This window comes from Pseudophryne corroboree, chromosome 2, assembly GCF_028390025.1.
Source record: "Pseudophryne corroboree isolate aPseCor3 chromosome 2, aPseCor3.hap2, whole genome shotgun sequence".
NCBI classification, from domain to species: domain Eukaryota; kingdom Metazoa; phylum Chordata; class Amphibia; order Anura; family Myobatrachidae; genus Pseudophryne; species Pseudophryne corroboree.
This window is the reverse complement of record NC_086445.1, coordinates 531,304,731-531,315,248: the sequence shown is the minus strand read 5'-3', so window position 1 is coordinate 531,315,248 and position 10,518 is coordinate 531,304,731.

Sequence of the window (10,518 nt, the reverse complement as noted above, 5' to 3'; positions counted from 1 at the left end):
ATGCTTTCATGTTAATAGTTTATTTTTATCAATTAACAAAATATAAAGTGAATGAACAAGAGAAATCAAACCGCATCAATTCTTCTAGGTACACTTGCACACCGTTTTTGAAGGAACGCTGCAGGGAGGTTGTTCCAGACATCTTGGAGAATTAACCACAGATCTTCTGTGGATGTAGACTTGCTCAAATCCTTTTGTCTCTTCATGTAATCCCAGACAGACTCAATGATGTTGAGATCAGGACTCTGAAGGCCATATCATCACTTCCAGGATTCCTTGTTCTTTACACTGAAGATAGTTCTTAATGACAATGGCTGTATGTATGTTTGGGGTTGTTGTCATGCTGTAAAACAAATTTGGAGCCAATCAGAGTGCCTCCCTGATGGTACTACATAATGGATAAGTACTTTTCTGCATTAAAGCACAAAGAAATGGGTATCGAGGACCGTAGACGCAGTGGTCAACCAAGGAAACTTAGTGCATTAGATAAAAAACACATCATGCTTACTTCCCTTCGAAATTGGTAGTTGACAAGCAGTGCCATCAGCGCAGAACTGGCAGAGACCCAGGTACACCTATCTACTGTCGGAGAAGTCTACCCAGAAGTGGTCTTCATGGAAGAATTGCAGCCAAAAAACCATACCTTTGACATGGAAACAAGGCCAAGTGACTCAACTATGCACGAAAATATAGGAATTGGGGTGCAGACAAATGGCAGGAAGTGCTCTGGACTGATGAGTCAAAATGTAAAATATTTGGCTGTAACAGAAGGGAGTTTGTTTGTCGAAGGGCTGGAGAGCGGTACAATAATGAATGTCTGCAGGCAACAGTGCAGCATGGTGGAGGTTCCTTGCAAGTTTGGGGCTCCGTTTCAGCAAAATAGAGTTAGGGATTTGGTCAGGATTAATGGCGTTCTCAATCCTGAGAAATACAGGCAGGTACTTATCCATCATGCAGTATTATTAGGTAGGTGTCTGGCTCCAAATTAATTCTGCAGCATGACAACGACCCCAAACATACGTACAGCCATTGTGACTAAGAACTATCTTCAGCGGAAAGAAGAACAAGGAGTCCTGGAAGTGATGATATGGCCCCCACAGAGCCTTGATCTTATGGTTAGTTCCCTAAGGTGTCTAGAACAGCCTTCCTGCAGAGTTCCTTCAAAAACTATGTGCAAGTGTACCTGGAAGAATAGATGCTGTTCTGAAGGCAAAGGGTGATCACACCAAATATTGATTTAATTTAATTTATCTTATGTTCATTCACTTTGCATTTTGTTAATTGCTAAAAAATAAACTAGTAACACCTCTATTTATGAAATCATTCTTACTGTGCCTCGCAGCATTTCCACCACACTAAAACACAGTACTATATGTGTGTGTGTGTGTGTGTGTGTGTGTGTATAGTTGCAGAGTAATGGCTGCACTCATCAGACTCAAGAACAATCCTTAATTTAGTGTCGTTTTATTAGACCAACAGGTCTGTTGGTCTAATAAAATTACGCTAAACTAAGGATTGTTCTTGAGGCTGATGAGTGCCGCCGATACATCCAGTCACTCCACATGTAGGGCACCACGGCGATTTCTCTTTTGGTCATTGGAGTGCCGGGACTTCATTTGCTGTGTGTGTGTGTGTGTATGTATATATATATATATATATATGTATATATATACACACACACACACACACCATTTTCCTGATTGAATGGTCCTTCCTTCTGCATTATTAATCCACTACTAAAAGAAATGGCAAATAGTATAATTATACACTAGAAAATTATTTGTTATGTTTGTTACACATTGGTTTCGTTTTACAAGATAATAAATAGTATCAATAATATGGTAGGCCAACACACCTACTACAGGCACCCTTGTGATTATGGGTACCATTTATCAAGGATCACATATTAAATGTGATTGGGGCTGGATCTTACAGCACAGGGTCGCATTGCAATGTGCTATCTCTTCGGGTGACTATCACCCGGCACCCACAGGGACAGTCCTGTCCCTTCGATGAGCTCTGCGGGCGACCTTGTCTCTAAATATCAATATTGATTGAAGTTGCAATAATCTTCTGGCTGCCTTTATCCTGGATGTCGATCATTACAAAGTTTGAGACTTACCTTATGGCTATATGAGAGACCATTACCTTGCAAACGCCAATCATCAGAAGGGTGTATTTGTGAGGTAATCCGACACTACCGCTATATTAATGGTTTGGATACAGAAACTACCCACCAAGACAGGTGATTGACGTTAAAATATAAAAACGTGTTAGTGCAGTAATCAATGCTGGACTAGCTGGCTGTGTTATAGGGAGGGGCTGTATGTCAAGCTAAGGGTAAGGGTCACATTTCATATTATTTTTTCTCTAAACGTCCTAGTGGATGCTGGGGACTCCGTCAGGACCATGGGGATTAGCGGCTCCGCAGGAGACAGGGCACAAAAATAAAGCTTTAGGATCAGGTGGTGTGCACTGGCTCCTCCCCCTATGACCCTCCTCCAAGCCTCAGTTAGGTTTTTGTGCCCGTCCGAGCAGGGTGCAATCTAGGTGGCTCTCTTAAGGAGCTGCTTAGAAAAAGTTTTAGGTTTTTTATTTTCAGCGAGTCCTGCTGGCAACAGGCTCACTGCATCGAGGGACTTAGGGGAGAGAAGTTCAACTCACCTGCGTGCAGGATGGATTGGCTTCTTAGGCTACTGGACACCATTAGCTCCAGAGGGAGTCGGAACACAGGTCTCACCCTGGGGTTCGTCCCGGAGCCGCGCCGCCGACCCCCCTTGCAGATGCTGAAGATTGAAGGTCCAGAAACCGGCGGCAGAAGGCTTTTCAGTCTTCATGAAGGTAGCGCACAGCACTGCAGCTGTGCGCCATTGTTGTCACACACTTCACACCATTAGGTCACGGAGGGTGCAGGGCGCTGCTGGGGGCGCCCTGGGCAGCAATGTATAATACTTTTTATGGCTAAAAATACATCACATATAGCCCTTGAGGCTATATGGATGTATTTAACCCCTGCCAGATATCTCAAACTCCGGGAGAAAAGTCCGCCGGAATAGGGGGCGGGGCTTATTCTCCTCAGCACACAGCGCCATTTTCCTGCTCCGCTCCGCTGTGAGGAAGGCTCCCAGGACTCTCCCCTGCACTGCACTACAGAAACAGGGTAAAACAGAGAGGGGGGGCACTTTTTTTGGCGATATTTTATATATTTAAGCTGCTATAAGGATACAACACTTATATAAGGTTGTTCCCATATATATTATAGCGCTTGGGTGTGTGCTGGCAAACTCTCCCTCTGTCTCCCCAAAGGGCTAGTGGGGTCCTGTCTTCAATAGAGCATTCCCTGTGTGTCTGCTGTATGTCGGTACGTGTGTGTCGACATGTATGAGGACGATGTTGGTGTGGAGGCAGAGCAATTGCCGATAATGGTGATGTCACCCCCCAGGGAGTCGACACCGGAATGGATGGCCTTGTTTATGGAATTACGTGATAATGTCAGCACATTACAAAAATCAGTTGACGACCTGAGACGGCCGGAAAACCAGTTGGTACCTGGCCAGGCGTCTCAGACACCGTCAGGGGCTGTAAAACGCCCTTTACCTCAGTCGGTCGACACAGACCCAGACACGGACACTGAATCTAGTGTCGACGGTGAAGAAACAAACGTATTTTCAAGTAGGGCCACACGTTATATGATCACGGCAATGAAGGAGGCTTTGCATATCTCTGATACTGCAAGTACCACAAAAAGGGGTATTATGTGGGGGGTGAAAAAACTACCTGTAGTTTTTCCTGAATCAGAGGAATTGAATGATGTATGTGATGAAGCGTGGGTTAACCCAGATAGAAAAGTGCTAATTTCAAAAAAGTTATTGGCATTATACCCTTTCCCGCCAGAGGTTAGGGCGCGCTGGGAAACACCCCCTAAGGTGGATAAGGCGCTCACACGCTTATCAAAACAAGTGGCGTTACCGTCTCCTGATACGGCCGTCCTCAAGGATCCAGCTGATAGGAGGCTGGAAACTACCCTAAAAAGTATATACACACATACTGGTGTTATACTGCGACCAGCCATCGCCTCAGCCTGGATGTGCAGTGCTGGGGTGATCTGGTCGGATTCCCTGACTGAAAATATTGATACCCTGGATAGGGACAGTATTTTACAGACTTTAGAGCAATTAAAGGATGCTTTTCTTTATATGCGAGATACTCAGAGGGATATTTGCACTCTGGCATCGAGAGTAAGTGCGATGTCCATATCTGCCAGAAGAAGTTTATGGACACGACAGTGGTCAGGTGATGCGGATTCCAAACGGCATATGGAAGTATTGCCGTATAAAGGGGAGGAATTATTTGGCGTCGGTCTATCGGATCTGGTGGCCACGGCAACGGCCGGGAAATCCACCTTTTTACCTCAGACCCCCTCCCAACAGAAAAAGACACCGTCTTTTCAGCCGCAGTCCTTTCGGTCCTATAAGAACAAGCGGGCAAAAGGACAGTCATATCTGCCCCGAGGCAGAGGAAAGGGTAAGAGAGGGCAGCAAGCAGCTCCTTCCCAGGAACAGAAGCCCTCCGCGGGTTCTGCAAAGCCCTCAGCATGACGCTGGGGCTTTACAAGCGGACTCAGAAACGGTGGGGGGTCGACTCAAGAATTTCAGCGCGCAGTGGGCTTGCTCACAGGTGGACCCCTGGATCCTGCAGATAATATCTCAGGGTTACAGGTTGGAATTCGAGAAGTCTCCCCCTCGCCGGTTCCTAAAGTCTGCTCTGCCAACGTCTCCCTCAGACAGGGCGACGGTATTGGAAGCCATTCACAAGCTGTATTCTCAGCAGGTGATAGTCAAGGTACCCCTCCTACAACAGGGAAAGGGGTATTATTCCACACTATTTGTGGTACCGAAGCCGGACGGCTCGGTAAGACCTATTCTAAATCTGAAATCTTTGAACCTGTACATACAAAAATTCAAGTTCAAGATGGAGTCACTCAGAGCAGTGATAGCGAATCTGGAAGAAGGGGACTTTATGGTGTCCCTGGACATCAAGGATGCTTACCTGCATGTCCCAATTTGCCCTTCACATCAAGGGTACCTCAGGTTCGTGGTGCAAAACTGTCATTATCAGTTTCAGACGCTGCCGTTTGGATTGTCCACGGCACCTCGGGTCTTTACCAAGGTAATGGCCGAAATGATGTTTCTTCTACGAAGAAAAGGCGTATTAATTATCCCTTACTTGGACGATCTCCTGATAAGGGCAAGGTCCAGAGAACAGCTGGAGGACGGAGTAGCACTAACCCAAGTAGTGCTGCAACAACACGGGTGGATTCTGAATTTCCCAAAATCTCAGTTGACCCCGACAACACGTCTGCTGTTCCTGGGAATGATTCTGGACACGGTTCAGAAAAAGGTGTTTCTTCCGGAGCAGAAAGCCAGGGAGTTATCCGAACTTGTCAGGAACCTCCTAAAACCAGGAAAAGTGTCTGTGCATCAATGCACAAGAGTCCTGGGAAAGATGGTGGCTTCTTACGAAGCAATCCCATTCGGCAGATTCCACGCACGAACTTTTCAGTGGGATCTGCTGGACAAATGGTCCGGATCGCATCTGCAGATGCATCAGCGGATAACCTTATCGCCACGGACAAGGGTGTCTCTTCTGTGGTGGTTACAGAGTGCTCATCTGTTACAAGGCCGCAGATTCGGCATACAGGACTGGGTCCTGGTGACCACGGATGCCAGTCTGAGAGGCTGGGGAGCAGTCACACAGGGAAGAAACTTCCAGGGAGTATGGTCAAGCCTGGAGATGTCTCTTCACATAAATATACTGGAGCTAAGAGCGATTTACAATGCTCTAAGCCTGGCAAAACCCCTGCTTCAGGGTCGGCCGGTGTTGATCCAGTCGGACAACATCACGGCAGTCGCCCACGTAAACAGACAGGGCGGCACAAGAAGCAGGAGAGCAATGGCAGAAGCTGCAAGGATTCTTCGCTGGGCGGAAGATCATGTGATAGCACTGTCAGCAGTGTTCATTCCGGGAGTGGACAACTGGGAAGCAGACTTCCTCAGCAGACACGATCTACACCCGGGAGAGTGGGGACTTCATCCAGAAGTCTTCCACATGATTGTGAACCGTTGGGAAAAACCAAAGGTGGATATGATGGCGTCTCGCCTCAACAAAAAACTGGACAGGTATTGCGCCAGGTCAAGAGACCCTCAGGCAATAGCTGTGGACGCTCTGGTAACACCGTGGGTGTTCCAGCCAGTGTATGTGTTTCCTCCTCTGCCTCTCATACCCAAAGTACTGAGAATTATACGGCAAAGGGGAGTAAGAACGATACTCGTGGCTCCGGATTGGCCAAGAAGAACTTGGTACCCGGAACTTCAGGAGATGCTCACGGAAAATCCGTGGCCTCTACCTCTAAGACGGGACCTGATTCAGCAGGGACCGTGTCTATTCCAAGACTTACCGCGGCTGCGTTTGACGGCGTGGCGATTGAACGCCGAATTCTAAGGGAAAAAGGCATTCCGGAAGAGGTCATCCCTACACTGGTTAAAGCCAGGAAGGAGGTGACTGCACAACATTATCACCGCATTTGGAGAAAATATGTTGCGTGGTGCGAGGCCAGGAAGGCCCCCACGGAGGAATTTCAATTGGGTCGATTCCTACATTTCCTGCAAACAGGATTGTCTATGGGCCTCAAGTTGGGGTCCATTAAGGTTCAAATTTCGGCCCTGTCGATTTTCTTCCAGAAAGAATTGGCTTCAGTTCCTGAAGTCCAGACTTTTGTAAAAGGAGTACTACATATACAGCCCCCGATTGTGCCCCCAGTGGCTCCGTGGGACCTTAATGTAGTTTTGGATTTTCTCAAATCCCATTGGTTTGAGCCACTCAGATCGGCGGATTTGAGGTATCTTACATGGAAAGTGACCATGCTACTGGCCCTGGCTTCAGCCAGGAGAGTGTCAGAATTGGCGGCTTTATCGTATAAAAGCCCATATCTGATTTTCCATTCGGACAGGGCAGAACTGCGGACGCGTCCTCATTTTCTGCCTAAGGTGGTGTCAGCGTTTCACCTGAACCAGCCTATTGTGGTGCCTGCGGCTACTAGCGATTTGGAGGATTCCAAGTTGCTGGACGTTGTCAGGGCATTGAAAATATATATTTCCAGGACGGCTGGAGTCAGAAAATCTGACTCGCTGTTTATACTGTATGCACCCAACAAGCTGGGTGCTCCTGCTTCTAAGCAGACGATTGCTCGTTGGATTTGTAGCACAATTCAACTTGCACATTCTGTGGCAGGCCTGCCACAGCCTAAATCTGTCAAGGCCCATTCCACAAGGAAGGTGGGCTCATCCTGGGCGGCTGCCCAAGGGGTCTCGGCATTACAACTCTGCCGAGCAGCTACGTGGTCGGGGGAGAACACGTTTGTAAAATTCTACAAATTTGATACCCTGGCTAAAGAGGACCTGGAGTTCTCTCATTCGGTGCTGCAGAGTCATCCGCACTCTCCCGCCCGTTTGGGAGCTTTGGTATAATCCCCATGGTCCTGACGGAGTCCCCAGCATCCACTAGGACGTTTAGAGAAAATAAGATTTTACTTACCGATAAATCTATTTCTCGTAGTCCGTAGTGGATGCTGGGCGCCCATCCCAAGTGCGGATTGTCTGCAATACTTGTACATAGTTATTGTTACAAAAAAATCGGGTTGTTCTTGTTGTGAGCCGTCTGTTCAGAGGCTCCTACGTTGTCATACTGTTAACTGGGTTCAGATCACAAGTTGTACGGTGTGATTGGTGTGGCTGGTATGAGTCTTACCCGGGATTCAAAATCCTTCCTTATTGTGTACGCTCGTCCGGGCACAGTATCCTAACTGAGGCTTGGAGGAGGGTCATAGGGGGAGGAGCCAGTGCACACCACCTGATCCTAAAGCTTTATTTTTGTGCCCTGTCTCCTGCGGAGCCGCTAATCCCCATGGTCCTGACGGAGTCCCCAGCATCCACTACGGACTACGAGAAATAGATTTATCGGTAAGTAAAATCTTATTATTACAGATTGATTATTGCTGGATGATTTTTATGGTTTGATAATAGAAGTTGATAGCAGATATTAATCAGTGCAATACATTCCATTTCCTATCAGAAAGGAAACAGGATATATAGGAATAGTCATTTGGGTCAGATACTGCTTGTATGGGCCATAGAGTGCTGTGAGAGAACATGACAAGAAATCTGTGCAGCCCATTTACTTTGATCATTCAGCCTTGCATTTGAATGCAGTGTCCAGCACTGCACGACCAATCCAGGATGGCCCTGCTAAAAGGGAATGTACTGGGGTAATCATCTCCCCCAGAGAGGGGTGTACTGGGGCAAACAGCCAACCCAGAGAGGGTGTATGGGGTCAATCATCCCAACCAGAGAGCGGTGTACTGGGGACATTTTTTTCCACCCAGAGGGATGTTAAGCTTATTTCTCTAACGTCCTTGAGGATGCTGGGACTCCGTAAGGACCATGGGGAATAGACGGGCTCCGCAGGAGATAGGGCACTTTAAGAAAGCTTTGGACTCTGGGTGTGCACTGGATCCTCCCTCTATGCCCCTCCTCCAGACCCCAGTTTTACACTGTGCCCAGAGCAAGATGGGTGCACTGCAGAGAGCTCTCCAGAGTTCTCTGCCTAGAAGCATTTTTGTTTGGATTTTTTTTTTCTACCTTTTACTACTTTTTCACAGGGAGCACTGCTGGCAACAGTCTCCCTGCATCGAGGGACTGAGGAGAGAGGAGCAGACCTTGTCAAAGATAGGCTCTGCTTCCTCGGCTACTGGACACCATTAGCTCCAGAGGGGGTGAACGCAGGTTCTTACTGGGCGTCCACCCCCGGAGCCGCGCCGCCGTTCTCCTCACAGAGCTAGAAGTACAGAAGACAGAAGTCGTCAGGCGGCAGAAGCCTTCAGCTTCACTGAGGTAACGCACAGCACTGCAGCTGTGCGTCATTGCTCCCGTACACCTCACATACTCCGGTCACTGTAAGGGCGCAGGGGGGTGGGGGGGGGTGCGCCCTGGGCAGCAATATAAACCTCTGCATGGCAAAAAGACTATATACATGTACAGGTGGGCTCTGTACATGTATATAAAAGAGCCCCCGCCATATTTTACTAAGTTTGAGCGGGACAGAAGCCCGTCGCCGAGGGGGCGGGGCTTCTCCCTCAGCACTCACCAGCGCCATTTTCTCTCCACAGCACTGCTGAGAGGAAGCTCCCCGGACTCTCCCCTGCTTACACACGGTGAAAGGGTGCTTAAAAGAGAGGGGGGGGGGGCACATAATTGGCGGTTTACATATTATACAGCACTGCTGGGGAAAAACATTTTGTGTTGGTCTCCAGGGTTATTGCGCTGGGGTGTGTGCTGGCATACTCTCTCTCTGTCTCTCCAAAGGGCCTTGACAGGGATACTGTCTTCAGGAAAGGGGTTCCCTGTGTGTGTGTGTGTGTGTGTGTGTGAAGTGTGTCGGTACGCGTGTGTAGACATGTTTGACGAGGAAGGCTCGCTTAATGTGGAGGGGGAGTGCTTTAATGTCAGGTCGCCGTCGGCAACGCCGACACCGGAATGGGTGGATATGCTGAATGTCTTGAATACAAATGTCAATCTATTGCATAAAAGATTAGACAAGGCAGAAGCTAGGGATCAGTCAGGTAGCCAGTCCATGCCTGTCCCTGGGGCGCCAGGTCCTTCGGGGTCTCAGAAGCGCACCATATCCCAGATCGATGACACAGATACCGACACTGACTCTAGTGTCAACTATGAAGATGCAAAATTACAGCCAAAGGTGGCTAAGGGTATACGGTACATGATTATTGCCATTAAAGAGGTTTTGCATATTACTGAGGAACCCCCTGTCCCTGACACGAGGGTACACATGTATAAAGGGAAAAAGCCTGAAGTCACTTTTCCATCCTCATTTGAATTAAGTGACTTGTGCGAAAAGGCTTGGGAATCTCCGGATAGGAGACCACAAGTTCCCAAAAGGATTCTTATGGCGTATCCTTTTCCACAAACTGATAGGATACGCTGGGAATCTTCGCCAAAAGTTGACAAGGCGCTGACATGTTTGTCCAAAAAGGTGGCACTGCCTTCTCAGGATACGGCTTCCCTTAAGGAACCTGCTGATCGCAGGCAGGAAATTACCTTAAAGCACATTTACAATCATTCCGGTACTATTGCTCGACCGGCTATGGCGTCGGCCTGGGTTTGTAGTGCGGTTGTGGCATGGGCAGATTCCTTATCTACGGAAATTGACACCTTAGATAGGGACGCCATTCAAATGACCATAGAGCATATCAGAGATGCTGCCTTGTATATGAGGGATGCTCAGAGAGACATTTGTTTATTAAGCTCCAGAATAAATGCTATGTCTATTTCTGCTAGGCGGCTCTTGTGGACCCGACACTGGACGGGAGATGCCGATTCAAAGCGGCATATGGAGTCCTTGCCTTACAAAGGGTTGGAGACGGCCTCTCGGATCTTGTCTCTACGG